Consider the following 18,907-nt stretch of genomic DNA (forward strand, 5'->3'; position numbering starts at 1 on the left):
GAACTTCATCCCCGGGGGCGGTGGGCCTTCCAGTGATTGCCTTGACATAAGGGGCATGGACGAGGGGGCTGCTTATTTCTACTTGGACAATCTTTTATAAAGTGTCCTTGTAGACCACACTGGAAGCAAGCCTTATTAGGCATTCGATTTGCCCAGCTTTTCCCTTTTCCAGAGCCTCCAAAGTCCACTTGCCTGAGGGCCATGACTAAAGCAGTGACCTGTGTTTTTTTTTTTTTTTTTTTTTTTATCCTGTTTGTCCTGTTCTGTCTGCTCTTCCTGATCTCTATTATAAAACACTGAGGTTGCCAAGTTCAATAGAGTTTCTAAGTTTTGCTCCAGGTCTAAGGTGGATTTTGAATTTTTTTTCTAATGTCTTCAGCTGACTCAGTGATAAACTTATCCTTTAAGATTAGTTGGCCTTCAATAGAGTCAGGTGACAGAGAGGTATGCTTTCTCAATGCCTCCCTTAATCTCTCCAGAAAGGCAGTAGGATTTTCTTCCCTTCCCTGTGTTACAGTGGACATCATTGAATAATTCATAGGTTTCTTCCTAGTTTTCCTTAGTCCTTCTGGCACGCGAGTTAGCATATGTCTGCAGCACCAATCTCCATGTACTGATTCTGTGTTCCAGTGAGGGCCTACACTGGGAACTGCCTGCTGGCCTGTGGAGAATCGTTCTCTTTCCTCTGTTGTCATCCTATCATTCACCTGACTGAGATACCAGAGATCGCAAAACTCTCGGGCTACAGTTATGGTGGCACTTCTCTCATTTGGGGTTAGTGTACGATTTAGCAGTAACAATATATCTCTCCATGTCAGATCAAAGGATTGTCCTAAACCTTGTAAAACATTGATGTAGCCATCAGGGTTATCTGAGAATTTATCTAGGTTTATTTTAATTTGCTTTAAGTCTGAGAGAGTAAAATGTACATGCAATCTGGCTGGGCTAAATTCTCCTTCTCCCACTGCTTGGAGGGGGCATAATCGGGGAATATTGGCACTCTTTGGTTCATTGTTCACCCCTTTGTCTATCTCCTTTTGGATCATTTGAGTTGAAGGGAGGTCCTTATTAGTTGGGGAAGGAATCGGGGACACCAGGGTAGGGAGGTAGACTCTGAGGGCTTCCTGTAGGGCATAAATCACACTTTTTACATAATTTCGAGTTGTCTCTTAATGAAAATAAAGTTTGTACATATGGCACTTCACTCCATTTTCGTTCTTTTCTACCAAAGAGGTCTAACTGTCAGATGGTGTTATAATTTATACTTCCTTCAGGAGGCCCGGTTTCTCCCTCCCCCTTGAAGAGGATATCGTGGCCAGGCAGTACTGCGGAAGAATGTAAGTCATTTCTTTCTTAGCGTCTGAGGGTCAAATTGGTCCCAGTTCTCCAGAATATATCTTAGGGGCATTTTTGCCTTGGGGGGAACACTTCCCATCACTTTGGAGGTCCCTTCATGGTCTCCAAATGTTACCAGGGGGTCCTTGCTCCCAGAGCTCCCAAGATGGTGGCAGGCCACTTCCAAGATGGTGGTAAGCCTCATGTTCTCTGACCTGGGGTTCTTGGCCTCACGGATTCCAAGCAATGGAATCTTGGGCCATATGGTGAGTGTTATAGCTCTATTAGAAGCTGTGGGTCACAGAAGAGAACCGTGGAACCCCGTGACTAGTGTTCAGCTCTATTAGGATGAACCCAGGCACTTAGCCATGCAGGAACAATGGCAAGCCTTTAGCCTGATCAGGAGCATCAGTGGGCGCCTTGCTGGATCAAGAACACAGCACACACCCTGCTGGATCTGGAGGGATGGAAGTCAGTGGCAGGTCTGTGATGGCGGCAAACAGCAGTGGTGAATGGCAAGTGAAAGCTCAGTTCAAGCCGTAACAAACATGGACCAGAAGAGAGTCCAGTTGCAAGATTTAATAGAGTGAAAACAGAGCTCCCATACAAAGGGAGGGGACCCAAAGATGGTAGCCCTACCTAAACTTACAAAGAAAAAAAAGAAAAGATCTAAATAGGCACAATCAGAAATGACAAGGGTGATACTACAACTAATCCAACAGACATACAAAAGATCCTCAGAGACTATTATAAACAGCTCTGTGCGTACAAACTTGAAAGTCTAGAAGAAATGGATAAACTCCTGGACACATATAACCTTCCAAAATTGAATCAGACATTAAAACCCCGAACAGACCAATATTGAGGTCTGGAATTGAATCAGTAATAAAAAACCTACCACCTGAAAAAAGTCCTGGACCAGACTAGATTCACTGCCAAATTTTACCAAATGTACAAAGAAGAGTTAGTACCGATTCTCCTGAAACTATTCCAAAAATATTGAGGAGGAGAGATTCCTCTGTAACTCATTTGATGAAGCCATTATCACCTTGATACCAAAATCTGGCAAAAATAAAGAAGAAAACTGCAGACTAATATCTGTGATGAACACAGACGCAAAAATTCTCAACAAAATAATATCAAACCAAATCCAGCAGCAGATCAAAAAGTTAATTCACTATGACCAAGTAGGTTTTATTCCTGGGATGCAAAGTTGGTTCAACATATGCAAATCAATAAAGGTGATTCACCACATAAAAATAATTAAAAACAAAGACCATGTGATTTATCTCAGTAGACGCAGAAAAATATTTCAGGAAAATTTGACATCCTTTCATGATAAAGTCTCTCGACTAACTAGGCATCAATGGAACATACCTCAAAGTAATAAGAGCCATTTATGAAAAACATTTAGGCAATGTCATTCTGAACAAGCAAAAGCTGGGAGCATCCCCCTTAAGAACTGAATAAAACAGGGATGCCCACTCTCATCACTCCTATTGAACATAGTAATGAAAGTTCTAGCCAGATAAATAAGGCAAGAAAAAGAAGTAAAAAGCATCCCAATAGGAAAAAAAGCCAAGTTATCTCTCTTCACTGATGATATGATTCTATAACATAAAACACTAAAAACTCCACCAAAAGGCTCCTAGAACTGATACACTATTTCCATAAAGTTTCAGGATAGAAAAATCAATGTATAAAAATAAGTAGCATTTCTATACACCAATAATGTTGAACCCAAGAGTCAAATCAAGAATATAATCCCATTTACAATAGTCACACATACAAAAATATCTAAGAACACATTTAGCCGAGGAGGTGAAAGATCTCTATGAGTGAAAATACAAAACACTGCTGAAAGAAATAATTGATAACACAAACAAACGGAAATACATCCCATGCTCATGGATTGGAAGAATCAATATTGTTGAAATGTCCATTTTACCCAAAGCAATCTACTGATTCAATGCTAATACTATCAAACTACTAACATCATTTTTCATAGAATCAGAAAAAAACTATTCTAAAATTCATATGGGACCAAATAGAGCCCAAATAGCCAAAGCAATCCTAAGCAAAAAGAACAAAGCTGGAGGCATCACATTACCTTACTTCATACTATACCATAAGGCCTCAGTAGCCAAAACATAATGGTGCTGGTACAAAAGCAGACATGTAGAGCAATGGAACAGAATACAGAACCCAGAAATAAAACTGCATACTACAACCATCTAATCTTTGAAAAAACTGACAAATGTAAGCAATGGGGAAATGTCCCCCTATTTAATAAATGCTGGGATAACTGGATAGCCATATGCCGAACAATGAAACTGGATCCCTTCCTTTCACTATATAAAAAAACTAACTGAAGATGGATGAAAGATTTAAATGTAAGTTATCAAACTACAAAAATCCCACAAGAAAACCTAGCAAATACCATTCTGGAAATCAGCCTAGGCAAAGAATTTATAGCTAAGAACTTAACAGAAATTGCAACAAAAACAAAACTTGACAAGTGAGACCCAATTAAACTAAAGAGCTTCTGCACAGCAAAAGAAACTATCAGCACAGTAAACAGATATTCTACAGAATAGGAGACATTATTCACAAAATACACATCCAACAAAGGTCTAATATCCAGAACATATGAGAAACTTAAATCAACAAGCAAAAAACAACCCCATAAAAAAGTGGGCAAAGGACATGAACAGACACTTCTCAAAATAAAACATACAAGTGGCCTACAAACATTAAAAAAATGCTCGACATCACTAATCATTAGGGAAATGCATATCAAAACCACAATAGGATACCATCTCACACCAGTCAGAATGGCCATTATTAAAAAGCTTAATAGATGCTGGTGAGGCTGCAGAGAAAAGGGAACACTTAAACACTGTTGCTGAGAATGTAAATTAATTCAGCCACTATAGAAAGCAGTTTGGAGATTCCTCAAAGAACTTAAAACACAATTACTATTAGAACTAGCAATTCCATTACTGGATGTATACCCAAAAGAAAATAAATCATTCTGCTAAAAACACCCACACACTTACTTGTGTATTCATTGCAGCACTATTCACAATAGTAAAGATAGAGAATTAACCTAGCTGTCCATCTGTGGTGGATTGTATAACGAAAATATGGTATATATACACCATGAAATACTATGCAGCCATAAAAAAAGAACCAAATCATGTCCTTTGCAGGAATATGGATGGACCTGGAGGGCATAATCCTAAGCAATTTAATGCAGAAAAACAGAAAGCTGAATACAGTATGGTCTCATTTATCAGTGGGAGATAAACATTGGGTACATGTGCATAGAAAGATAGACACTGGGAAGTACCAGAGTGGGGAGGAAGGGGAGCAAGGGCTGAAAAACTACCTATTGGGTCCTATATTTAGTACCTGGGTGACGGGAATCAATCATATCCAAACCTCAGCAACATCCAATATACTAATGTAACAAACCTACACATGTACCCCCTGAATCTAAAATAAAAGTTGAAATTTTAAAAATAAAATATAATAATAAAAAATAAAATGAACGATTTTTTGTTAATAAAAAGTGAATGAAAGATTAACTTTGAAAAAATAAAGTCGTTGTGTAAAAATGATTTTCTAAGTTTTACTTTTTAAATGTGGATTTAATGTATTAAGTATTCAGTAAAAGGAATAATTATATTGAACCAAAAGGACTCCTGATATGTAATTACAAAACAATTTTTTTTTGTCTTTCACTATTTCTTTAAATCTATTTTATAGGGCTAGTTCTTTTCCTGCCCCTGTTGAGAATGAGGGCATGCTCATGGTTCTTCTGGATAGTTGCTTCGAGTTCAGACAAGGTCTCTAGTTGATATTAAAATATTCAGCCACATGTACTAATCAAAACTCTTTTTTTTTTTTTTTTTACAGAGTCTCACTCTGTTGCCCAGGCTGGAGTGCAGTGGTGAGATCTCAGCTCACTGCAACCTCCGCCTCCTGGGTTTAAGCGATTCTCCTGCCTCACTCAGCCTCCCAAGTAGCTGGGATTACAAGCATGTGCCACCACGCCAGGCTAATGCCCGGCTAATTTTTGTAGTTTTGATAGAGATGGGGGTTTCACTATGTTGCCCAGGGTGGTCTCGAATGCCTGACCTCAGGTGATTCTCCCACTTTGGCCTCCGAAAGTGCTGGGATTACAGGCACGAGCCACCATGCTGGACCCAAAACTCTAAATATAAAGCTGAGATTTCTACCTATTTTTACCTTGAGCCTGCTGCAGGCAGGAATCCTACCGTTGGGAAAATATGTGGTTGCTTACCTCCCTAGCTCTCCTATTTCCTATCTTCATCCCCTTGTCTTGATCTGGTTTTTGACCACTTCGTAATTAGAGTGTAGTCAGAGAAAGAAGGATGGAGAGTTTTTAATTGACTGATGCTATCATTAGCTGGTACCATGCTGTCTGGGACTGTAAGGAGATTAGATTCCTTCTCTGTTAAGGGTACTTTAGAAGCCCTCCCTTCTCTCAGCTTTGGAGGACATCTTACCTGAAGGTTTTTTGACCCTAGCAAGTGCATTGCTAGTTTGGATAACTTCCCACTCTTTTCTTGGGCCTATAACATTTCTTGATACCTTCAAATTCTCCCTGTTATAGTCAACTGCCATGTGGTTCTCTTGGGCAGGACGTCTCTGCACTAGGTCTTCTGTGTGAGTCTCCCATCTGGTCCATGGAAAGTATTTATGCATTTTCTACTCCAACTGAATCTGGATTTGTAAGCCAATCCCAATTCTTTTGCTTCATTGTCAATAGCAAGCTACCTTCTCTCTCATCCTTTTGATTTCTTACATGTGAGTCAGACAGTTGTCTACTGTGCAACTGTGTCTCTAAACATCAAGGGACACATATTAAGCTCTCCAGGTGGTCTTGTTAACCACTCTTACAAGATTCATGGTGAGAGGAGGTAGCTACTCCCCTAACCTTCCCCTTGGGAGGGATAGGTGGCACTCAGGCACAGTTCTTCCCAAAGAAATCTTCCACTCCAACATCTCTTCAGATACTGAACTCTTGAGCCATTTAAATTTTTCTAGTGGATTTGTGGTTAAAAGATATGTAACCAGTATCCAGAACTTCCTTTTTGAATTCTGTATATAGTCTAGTGACTCCTTTTGAATACAACATTTGTTATATTATTACATATTATATTATGTTATTTTCCTTGGCCAAACTTCCATTTTAACATGTAGTAATATAAAGTACAAGTTTAGTGAGTTCCCTATGCCATACACAAAATCTTCTCTTTATCAGAGACTCCCACAACATTTGTAAATATCTGAGATAAGGGACTCGTTAAACAAAGGACAGATTATAAATATCTGTCAATAGCTACATAAAGTGGGTGGACCTCTTAATGAAAACTAGTTAACATTTTGGTGCTCAGGAGAACATAGAGCAAATTAGCAGCTATACTTAGTGAATAATGCCTGAATAAGATTTTTTCCTAATTTTCCATTACCATGATCTTTTATGTTTCCAATTAAGTTATTAGTGCTGGGAGATCAAGATAGAGCTACTTAGGAGCTTTTCAATGGTGGGAGATCATGGGTCTTTGTTGTTAATTAACAGCACAGGAGTATTCCTGTTTCCTTAGGTCTGTAATGGAAATTTCTGCTTGAAGTCTTAGCACCTTTACTATTAGAAAGGAACCATGAGGTACCAGGTGATGTTTTCTCAATTTTCAAAGGCATTGATGAGTACTAAGTAGATTTTTTTCCTTAAAATGATTTTAACTTGATGTTTAATACCTTTATTTTGGAATCACCTTGCTTTTTTAAATTAAACATGAAGAATTCTAGACCACACCCCATATAAATATGATTCAGTAGAACTGTGAGAGGCCCCAGTTGTCAACATTTTAAATAAGGACTGAAGATGGTGTAAAGGACACACTTTGACACAGATTTTTTTCTTTCTTTAAAGATATCAAGGCTGGGCACAGTGGCTCACACCTGTAATCCCAGCAATTTGAGAGGCTGAGGTGGGAGGACCACTTGAGGCCAGGAGTTTGAGACCAGTTTGGGGAACAAAGTGAGACCCCCATCTCTACAAAAAATAAAAAATATTATCACATTCTTTATTTATTTTTTTCCATGTAATATGTAATTTTGTCACCTAGAGTCATCATGTTGTACATTAGATTCCTGGAACTATTTTTTCTATCTGGCTTTCTTGCCTTAGCAAAATGTCTTCCAGGCTCATCCATGTTGCGGCAAATGGCAAGATCTTATTCATTTTTAGGGCTACATAATATTCCATTGTATATAGGTACCAGAGTTTATTCATTTTCTCTGTCGTCTGACACTTGGGTTGTTTCCCTATCTTGGCTATTTGAATAATGCTGCAATGAACATGAGAGTGTAGATTTCTTCCCAAGGTGGTGATTTCATTTCCTCTGGATATATATCTGAAAAAGGCATTATGGGTCATATAGTAGCTCTAATTTTAATTTATTTAGAAATCTCCATACTGTTTTCCATAATGGCTGTACCAATCTATATTTTTCACCAACAACATATAAGAATTCCCTTTTCTCTATACCTTTGCCAACCTTTGTTATGTCTTGACTTTTTGATAATAGCCATCCTAACAAGTTTGAGATGGTGTGTTATAGTCATTCTGATATGCATTTTCCTGATGTTTAATGATATTAAGCAACTTTTCATTACACCTGAGCATTGGGAAAGAAGTCGGGAGACAGCCACACAAATACATTCTTTTATCTTTACTTCTTGAGTCGACTACTTCCAGGGACAGTTTCTCCTTGCATTGTGTTCGAAGAAGGGCCCCTTATAAGTAGCGAGGTCTCTTGGACATGCTGCATTCTCTTCACTCTACGCCTTGCTCTTTGTGATGTTAGGTAGTGCACAAAGCCTCCTTCCATTGCATTGATTTATATCTTTTCTTTCTTTCCTTGCTTCCCTTTTTCTCATTCTTGCTGGCCTTGTTTTGCACCTTCTAAGTAGAGCGTCATTACTGTAATCTTTGGCTCTGGCTCCATTTTCTAGGGAACTCAAGCTAAAATGTGTGGGAATTATAATAGCTTCTGTCTTTACAGTGGATTATAGGCTTTTCACAGCACTTAGGGTGTTTCCTGATTTGTAGCCCACATTAAGTAAAGTCAAAACTTTTGAATGTCTATGTTTGCCTTTGAATAGGCAAAAAATTATATAGGGATAAATGTAATGCACATATCATATATAAATCTAACATAAAATACATATATAATTATGTAATTTATTTCTAAGCATAAAACACACAGAAATATTTAATTTATTGATTGTCATTAGTTGTAATGAGGAAACAGTATTCCCTAAATGGGAAATATAATCAGGTCCTTTATTTCTGTATCAAGATTTAATTTCCAATGAGTGGTTCTAGTATATTCCTGAGCTGTCCTCCTGCTGCTCCTAGCACTGCAGAAAGAAACAGGTAGTGACAGCAGTTGCTCTTTTTTTTTTCCTCTTGATTGAAATCTCACGTAAAATGTTCTCCTTTTGTATCAAAAATAAGGGCAATTGAGCAACTAACAAGTTTTAAACCTATTTTTTCTCCTTAAATACAACTTTGATGCTTTTAGAATTGTAACTGATGGACCTAAGAGACAATAGCAGCTTTCACAAGAATAACTTATTTTTTGTGGGAACTCTGGAGCATAAGAAATCACACGAACTTTTATTTCAAATAAGGTAATTTTTAGGCTTAAGGTTAATGGCTGGGAGAGGAGTAATTTTGCATTGTAGCATTTACATTGAACCTAATATGTGGCTACAAGAACACAGTTCTGAACTACACCGTCTCTTTATCTTTAACTCTTACAAATATTTGCCATTTTAAAGTGAATTGCACTTTCATCCCCACTGAAAACCAATAAAGACATGTGTATTGATCAACTATAATGGTTGAGCTTGATTGTTCTATTTCATAAACTTTCCAATAGTAGTGTTTTTAGAGAAAACAGTTATGTTAGCTTTCATTTTCTTTCAGCCTTGAAACTAAAACAAGCCAACAAAAAGATAAATGACAACGTTTGGCAATCAGGATTTCCACATGTCAGATTTCAAACTATCACAAGCAACAAGAGCATGGTCTTATTTGGCCTTATATGTACTGATATAGACACACACATATACACACGTACATTTGTTTGTGCAGAAACATGGCACTTGTCATTTTTATAGATCTCCCAATAGAGAAAACCAAGTTGGAGGTACTAAACTAATTGGATCCCTAGGGTTTTCCTAAATCCCTTCCCTGGTATATTGATAGCTACATTCTTGTTCACTTTCTGAAAATTGAAAACTTGGGTTAGCTTTTTACCTGCTTACATTTTGAACCTTTTTATGTGCTAACTGAAATGTTGACTTTTATCTTTTAAGAAATAAACTTATTTTGCATGATTATTTTTTCTTAAATTCAGTTACTTAACATGATTTTAACATGACTTTAATTTTTTCCATTAAAAATTTGCCTAAAACTCTGCCGTTTTTTTTTGTTTGTTTGTTTGTTTCCAAAATGGCTATGCACCTCATAGGGAATTATTTCTGTTTAAATACACAATTCGAGTAAGTGGAGCACATGGGATAGGAATTGAACTATTAAATTTTTAAAACTTATATGTTTTCCATTTTAGAAAGTAAGCCCCATTTCTAAAATAAAATATTATATTAAGATATTATATTAAAAGTTTGGAAGTCTACTGTGCTGTGAGAACAATATTCTTTAACAAAGCCAAAGAACTAAGAAAGACACAGTTACATGAGGTAAAGACTATCCACCTTTCCCCTTTTATTACTGGTTACTGCTAGATAAAACCTTAATAAAGGAAATATTTACCCCTCTGAAAATGAGATGAATCCCTTAACAAATAAAAAAAGGAAGAGAAAGAAAGAAAAGGAAGGAAGGAGGGAAGGAAGGAAGGAAGGAAGAAAAGAAAGGGAAAGAAAAAGGAAGGAAGGAAGGAAGGAAGGAAGGAAAGAAGGAAGGAAGGAAGGAAGGAAGGAAGAGAAAAGGATGCATTATATTCTCCTCCTAGGGCAGAATATCTTGTCCTCTGGTTGTTTTAGGTAAGGGGCTTTGCAATCTTGGGTGATGGAGCACTCTGTCCATAAATGATTCTTTTGGCTGTCTTACTCTAGTAAGCTCTTTGGAAAATACCTGAACAAATCATCTTGAGACTCACTACCTCCCATGTCGCTAAGATAAAAAAAGAAATTAAATATATTTTGATACACAAATACATATCTTAATGTATATCTCACGAGTTACTTAGAAAGCCTAATACATCTAAAATAGAGGTTACCTATTTAGCAACTATAATTGAGATGAAAAATGTTCTAAGATGACGTTAGAGCTGCATAACAACATGCACAAACAAAAAACATTTGTTTGTTATCCAAATATTTGCATGATATTACAGTGCAGGACTAGTAAATTCAGTGATGTCTTTAAGAGGCTGAAGCATAACAGGGTACCATTTTGGATGTCCAAAGTATGGCATTTATTAATTGCTTACAATACTGGAATTATCATCAAATTGAGTAATTGAATGTACTTAATTGAAGCTACATCTTGGTAAGCATCTCTTATGTGTAGTATCATTTTTACCAGTTAAATGGAACCTTCCATGACTGCTTTGCAAATCAATTTTATTAGAAATGATCAAGTAACTTTAATTGTTTTGGCTTGTTGCTAATGTATTAATAGACTCTGAATCCAAATAATTAATGGAGTTGATTTGGTATGCTTGAAAAAGAGCTCTGATGGTAAACAGCTAGTGACTGAAATATTTGCTTACATTTTAATGGTAGCATCCTCTTTCTACTTCTTTTTGCTTTATCAATTGCTTAAATAATGACAATATTGGGTAGGATGAGCAAAATTTAATTAAAAATTTATATTCTAATGTTTTTAGTATATCTATCACTTCAGTTATTTCCACTTCTACCATGTTGTATGTGTATCAGCTGCTATAACTGCAAAGAATGTGAAAGCAGAATTTAATTGACATAATTCAGACTTCTATGCTACTTGCCTTTGAAACATCCAAGTAGCTAAAGGAAACAGATGTTTTGTTATTTGCATTTTTTGGTATCTGCCTTGTTTGTTCACTCTCACAGATATTTGGGCAGTAATGAGCTGATGCAAATGGAAAGTGAGTATTACAATCGTACAAAACATTTTTTTAACTCTACTTGCAAGCTAATGTATAACACGTTAAATTAAAAGTCTAACATGAAAATATGTGTTATCATTTGAACTATCAGATGGGAATATGTATTATTAAGTTATAATGGTTGAAGTAATGATGTAATACAGTACAAGAATAGAAAGTTAAATCAGTGACAATGAATTAAAGATCTTGGGGAAAAGGCATATATAATAAAAGTGAGACTATTCAGGAATAATACTCTAATCATTGAGTAATAACTTGATTGAATTTCTATCTTACATGGTAGGCCAAAATAAATTAAATATTTAAATGTAAAAATGAAATCGAAGAACTAGAAGAAAATGTAGTTCTATATTATCTGAATTCATATATGAGAAGGGTATGGCACTAAAAAAAGACATTATAAAGATAAATTGGTAGATTTGACATGTAAAAATGAAAAACTTTTCTAAAAACATTGTAAATAAAATTAAAAATATAAAACAAGTAAGGAAAAATTACCTAAGTAGATAAAATATAAAAATTAAAAGGTAATGGACTCATAAACAGCTCTTATAAGTCATTAAGAAAACTAAAAAGAAAGGCAAAAGATAAGAGTATTTGAAAAAAAGAAAAAATATAAAAGATCAATGAGCTCAGGTTAAAAAGTTCAGTTTTACCAATGATCAAAGAAATTCCAATTAACATAATGGAATGACACTGTAGCTTATTCAATTTACAGGTTTTTTTGGTGTATTTTTAAAAATAAATACAAGAATATTTTTCTGTGGAAATTAAAATTGGTATAACTTTCCTGGTGGGCAGTTTAACTTTGCCTTTAAAAAAACAGAAACTTTACAGTGTTATAAATAGCTCTGGGATCAAAATGCCCAAATTATAGATACATAAATTTTCTTTCTTGTATTATTTTAAATGGTTTCTCTAGATCCTGATACACAGATACATTGAAAGGTAAAACAAATATTCTTGATGAAAACATGATAAAAACAAATAAATTGAAAGGTAAAACAAGTATTCTTGATAAATATTCTTCATAAAACCATTTTTGGAACTATTTGCCTAATGTTGATATATTCAGGCAGACTTGAAAACGTATCTTACAGGGACTTGGGGAGACATAAACAAAAAAGTCTCACTTAATAAACTTTACAAACTAATGTATTATGTGTCTCAGTTGTTCAAGTTAGGTAAACATTTTCCAAATAATTTTTTATTTTTCTTATCCTTGGGCTGTTGTTCTTCCTGATTCTGTCTGGATTGTTCTTATGTGTCTTATCCCTGGTAAACATCTTTTCATCATTTAATGTCCAACGGGTGCATCCTCTTATCTAGGACACATCTTCCCACCCAGGTTGAATTGGCTACCCCCTCTCTTCATACTTTTCAGTTCACTTGTGAGTCTCCTGCTAAATGATAAGCTCATAGAAGATTGGGAGTATGTCAAATTCATCACCCCTGCTCTAGCAACTGAAGATAGCACCTGGCCAATATGTAGTGCTTTAATGAGTTAATAAAATAATAATCATATGTCAAGTTCACATCTAGGGATTTTGAAGGCTGTTGGCTGGCTCAGTAGAGTATGAGAAATAATTAGAAGGCAATTACAAATTATCAGTGTTTTCATTTGGTAATTTAACCTAGAATATCAGAAACATCATCAGTCATAAGTTCAGGAGTTTGAATTCATAGTAAAAATTTAAGAAGAGAGGCTGAATACGTGGAAGCAGATGATAATGGAGCATATTATGTGGCAGCGTAAGTGAAGCATGCCAAGACTTAAAGCCAAGAAGAACTGAAACAAGGGTGGATTTAAAAGCTGCATTCCATCATATCAAAAGTATCTCCGAACAATTACTTCCTTTAGAGTTCTTTTTTATAAACGAGAGAGTATATTTTTTGTTGTTGTTCTGGTAGTCATAGGTCTTATTACATTTCTCTAATTAATGAGCTTAATCATGACTTTCTGAGCCTTTTGATTTATACTCCTGTGTTTTTACTAATGACCTCTCCAGATTTGCCACATTTAATTTGCAGTATTAAATTACAGAAAACTAGCACCATTTCTTAATTAATTTGTTGCTATAAACTATACTAATGGAATCACCTGAATTACATCAATGTACCAGATGGATGCCAAATTTGCCAGCCTAATTCTGATGTTTTACTTAGACTTCAGTAGAATTGTCTTAAGATGGGTTCCTAATAATGGGAGGCAATATTCATGTATTCATTCACGCCTGCTGTATGAGTCTTCTTGGGTTGTCATAAGAAAATACCACAGGCTGGGTGACTTAAACAACAGAAACGTGTTTTTCTCACAGTTCTGGAGGTTAGATGTTCAAGGTCAAGGTGCTAGCAGGATCGGTGTCTGGTGAGTCCTTCCTTCCTGGCTTGTAGATGCTGCTTTCTCATTGCGTGCGGACATGACCTTGACCTTGTCTTTATGCTTGCGGGGAGAGAGAGCGAACTCTGATATCCATCTCTTCCTCTTGTAGGGACACCAATCCTATTGGATTAGAGTTCCACCTTTTTTTTTTTTTTCTTGAGACGGAGTCTCGCTCTGTCGCCCAGGCTGGAGTGCAATGTCAGGATCTCGGCTCACTGCAAGCTCCGCCTCCCGGGTTCACGCCATTCTCCTGCCTCAGCCTCCCGAGTAGCTGGGACTACAGGCGCCCGCCACCACGCCTGGCTAACTTTTTTGTAGTTTTATTAGAGACGGGGTTTCACCCTGTTCGCCAGGATGTTCTTGATCTCCTGACCTCGTGATCCGCCCGCCTCGGCCTCCCAAAGTCCTGGGATTACAGGCGTGAGCCACCGCACCGGCTGAGTTTCACTCTTATCACCTCATTTGACCTTAAATACTTCCTTATAGGCTCCATCTCCAAATAGTCTCACTGGGGGTTACAGCTTCAACATAAGAACTTGGCGGGTGTCGTTGTGGCGAAACACACAATTCAGTCCATAACACCAGCTGAACCAATGTAGCCTAAATGTTCCTTCAGCTGAGTAAACTTTAGATAGGCTTCTTTCTGATTCCAGGCCCTGACTACCCTTTTCTTAGAGCGTGTACTTTTAACTTGCACGTTTGCAAATCCTTTCTCTACCCCTTTGAATTGTAAAATTTTTAAGTCTCTTACTAGTGTTAAGACCGTAGAATATTCTTCCCAAGGTTTATGGGCCCTTTGAAAGGTAATCAAGGAAGGTCACACCCCTGTCTCCTGGTCTTTGTGAGAGGGTAGGAGCCTAACTTCAGTGAGCACCTTGCTCCAAATTGTAAAACTACCTCTTGTTACAGAGATATGAAAAAATCTACTATTCCACTGGGTAAAGCCAGTTAGCAAATGCAGATGACCTATTATCTCCCCGTCATCCCTCTCATTCCACCACCTCAGTGATTCAGCAGTTAAAGACCTGGAGGGTTTTTTTGTTTTGTTTTTGTTTTGTTTTTTCACAGTCTTGCTCTGTTGCCCAGGATGGAGTGTAATGGTGAGATTTTGGCTCACTGCAGCCTCTGCCTCACGGGCTTAAGCGATCCAAAAACCTGGAGCATTTTCTGATAAAAGCCTGCAGTGTTTTTAGTTTCATGCAATAGCCTTGAATGAAGTTTTCTTTACCTGTTTAATTTTTTTTTTTTGCTTTGACATTGCATTAAAAAGGTGCAATTTCTGCTTTGACACTGCAGAAATGCATAAATTTTAATACTACTCATACTAACTGTATTAGTGGTAACAACACTTATTTTATACTTTCATCTCTTAAGGTGCTCTACTGTGCAGCTACTTTAAATTGCCTAGGCTTCAAGGGTACTGAGACTTTGCTTTAGGATTGCCAGACACATTTTTAAATACTTGAGGAGAAGCACCCCTCAGTCAATTCTTGCTTAATATTTATCTATGTAGTTATCTTTGTTTTTTACTCATCTTTTGTTTCATCTTTCACCTTTTAGCATGTTCCTTCCATCTAAAGGACAAGAGGGTTTGTTGGTGGTGTTCAGACTCAGTTTCTTTCTTTTTGTCTGAAAATAGCTTTATTTCACTCTCATTCTGAAAAGATTATTCTGCTGTGTATATAGAATTTTATGCCAGTAGTTATTTTTCTCTTGGCCTATTGTGATGTTATTGCACTGTCTTCTAGCTTCCACTATTCCTATTGATCAGTCTGTTATCAGGCTAATTGCAGCTCCTTTATAGGGGTATTGTATTTTCTCTCTGATTGCTTTTAAAATTGTTTTGTGATTTTCAGCTTCTCTAGGATGTGCCTAGGTGTGGATTTTTAGAAAGTGTTATTTATTCTGCTTGGGATTCATTGGACTTCCTGAGTTTGAGAATTGATAGAATTCAATAATTCTGAAAAATGCCCAGATGTTTTCTCTTTATATACTGTATTGCCATCATCTAGTCTATTATATGCTTCTAGAATGTTGATTAAATATGTTAGGGATTTTCACTTTATCTTCATTATTATCAATTCCTCTTTTATATTTTCCTCTCTTTTATATCTTTGGTATAGGCTATAGATTACTTTCCTTGGGACTGTATTAGTCAGGGTCCAGTCAAGAAAATAAAACCCCCATCGGTTGATTCTACCAATGGAATTAGTTGAAAAGGTATTAGAAGAGCTAAAAGAGAACCTAGGAAAAGTAAGGCAAATAATTCAGGCAATAAAAATTTCACACTACCAAATTGTGTGAGGTTGACTTGTAGTTACAAATACTCAGGGGGAAATTAATTTTCCCTCCATCCAGTTTAAGATTTGAGGCTGATAATTTTTTTTATAGTCCCCTTCTCAGTGGAGAGTTTCTCATTCCCCTCTACATAGAGTATGTAGCCCATGGGATGGATATCAATCTATTAACACAATAATGCAATAATACATAACAAGTCACCCAAAACTCAGTGGTTAGGAATGACACTTATCATTTTCACTTCTCCATCTGTAGATGTGAACTGGGTAATCAAGGCTGTATATGGCTGGGCTGGCTCCCAGCTGGAAGTCTCTTATCCCATGCTACCAACAGGGCCCAAAACTTATTCTTCTCAAGGCAGTGATAGAAGTAAAGGAGAGCTCGTCACACTATTCAAGAAGCAGTCAAACCTTTGCTTTCTTCTTATCCTCTAACATCCTGTTGACCAAAGTAAGTCACTTGGCCAAGCCTGATGTCAATGGGGTGGTGAATATTTGTTAAAGAATAGCCCTAACTATCACCAAGGATTCAGCTTATCCAAGAGATGTCTATTAGATTATCTAACTTGGGTAAATTTTATGTTTTGTTATTTTTTTCAGCTACTCTGAGCCTTGTATAGCCATTGATGTGCAAAATCTCTGGGATTCAGCAGAAACCCTCAAAAACCTAACTGACTTTCCAAGATCCTGTTTTTATTTAATATTTGGCTTCATTGGATTCCTTACCTTGTGTCAGCTAAATGATATACTTAAAAATATTTTCAGTGATTTTCAATTAACCTTCCATGTGTTTGCATCAGGAGGATCATTCAGGCTACAAGGTCTACCTTACTGAAGGATATAGAAGTCAGGCTTCCTTCTTATGGAACCATCATCTTCATCTCGATTACTTTCTTTTTCTCAATCTGGTTGGGTAGCTGGGATGACACTTTTTGATTTGTCACTGTGAAGTGACAGTGCCACAAGGTGGAAGAAGGTCATGTTTCCCATAATCAGATCACTTTGGAATCATTATTAAACTCTTTCTAGACTTTGGCTGGCGACTACTATTTATCTAGTGAGAAATACTTATTCCGTGTTTTCTTGTTGCCCCAGATTTAGAGATTATGCAAAGCAGCTTCACGAGTAAAATCCGGACTTCTGTTCCCTGTATCCTTGGGCACTGCCATAAATTACACAATGGCAGGGAGCTCTAATCACACTGTCTTCTATGTAAGGAGCTCTGGATTTGTACAATGCAAGAGTGATGCCTCTGGGTCTACTCTGCGCAAAGGTGGGTGAACTTGCATACATTTTGGATCATTTCTTTGCCTTTTAAATTCATACTAGAAAACTAACTCCGCCACTGGATTACTTGTTTCTAAAGCACAAAATAAGGAGAATGAGAATATTTAATCTATTAAGGCACTGTGAACTTAATTCTCAACCTGAGTCTCACAAGGAGATCATGACTTACTGAGACTCCATTATACTCTTTCTAGAATCACATTCCCTACACTACATTCTGGGACTAGGCCCTTGGCCTTTATTAGTGGTCATTAAAAGAAATAACCATAAAAATATGTTACAGCGTTTGCTGTAAATGCAAATGTATCAATAATGTTGAAAATATTTTCTATTACATCTGTCTGTGTCCTCTATATAAAATTCTACAAGACCACATCTTTTAGAAGTTAGTTAAGAAAAGTTGCCTTGAGGAACTCTTTATCCTTCTTTCTTGGGCTATCAGGAAATTCAGAACCAAAAATGTGATCATAGCACCTATGTTGTCTCTTCTGGGATTTATATTTGTATTATTATTTTCTTCTGTCCTAATTTTCACCTTAGTTGTATTATTTTATTGATTTTAAGCTGGCTTGAGTCCTCTGTATAAAAATATAGGAAAAATATTATTATTTTCTTAGTCCGGGGCTTCATAAACATTTTAATAGTTCTATTAGCATCCTGTTTAATTTTAGACTTGTTCTGATATCTCATGATAGCCTTAAATCTGGTTTTGATATCTTCTTTTTTATACTTAAAATCTACCAGAAGATTGGCCTGGCAAAACCTTGAGTATACTAATGCTATAGAATAGCACATTCATAAACACTTGCCAAAGCAAAAATTGTGCAAGACTAAGTTAAACCAGTGAGGAAGACTTTATTCAAAGCTATTGCAATGAAACACACTAGAATTCAGTCTGAGCTCAACTGCACTAACACAAGGGGCAGAAGAGTTTCTAAGAGTTGAACTAGGGCATCTGTGTTTGTCAACCAGCTTTACCCACAGGAAAAGCAATCTTCGCAAGAGGTAGCTTTACAACTTGGAACAAGGCATCCACCAAAGTTAGTCATCCACCCTCCCACAGAAACTAAGGGATAAGATAGGGCACTATCTTCTTTGATGTTTACATTTCAAAGAGATGGCTCTCAGGTATTTGAGAAAGACATTTTTTTTGTGTCTTAAAACTGGCAAGAAGCTTTTTAAAAAATTTATATCTTAAAGGGGTAGAGAAAGAATTTACATTTTCTAAAGTAAACACTGTTAAAAAAAAAAAAAAAGGAGGGCAAGTGCCTAGAGTCTGGAAGAAGCCTGTCTAAAGTTTAGTCAATCTGAGGGGAACATTAAAGCCCTTTCAGTCACACCATAGCTTAACTAACGAAGGTTGGGGACAGTCAAGGGAGTTCCTCTTC

The 18,907-nt window shown here is 36.6% G+C and overlaps 1 pseudogene; it reads right to left on the minus strand.

Annotated features, from left to right (window-relative positions):
• Window positions 1-341: 341 nt before the first annotated feature.
• Window positions 342-1,435, minus strand: LOC144340092 (uncharacterized; annotated as a pseudogene).
• Between the last annotated feature and the right edge of the window lie 17,472 nt (window positions 1,436-18,907).

The sequence above is a fragment of the Macaca mulatta genome, chromosome 3 (assembly GCF_049350105.2).
Source record: "Macaca mulatta isolate MMU2019108-1 chromosome 3, T2T-MMU8v2.0, whole genome shotgun sequence".
Classification (NCBI taxonomy): Eukaryota; Metazoa; Chordata; class Mammalia; order Primates; family Cercopithecidae; genus Macaca; species Macaca mulatta.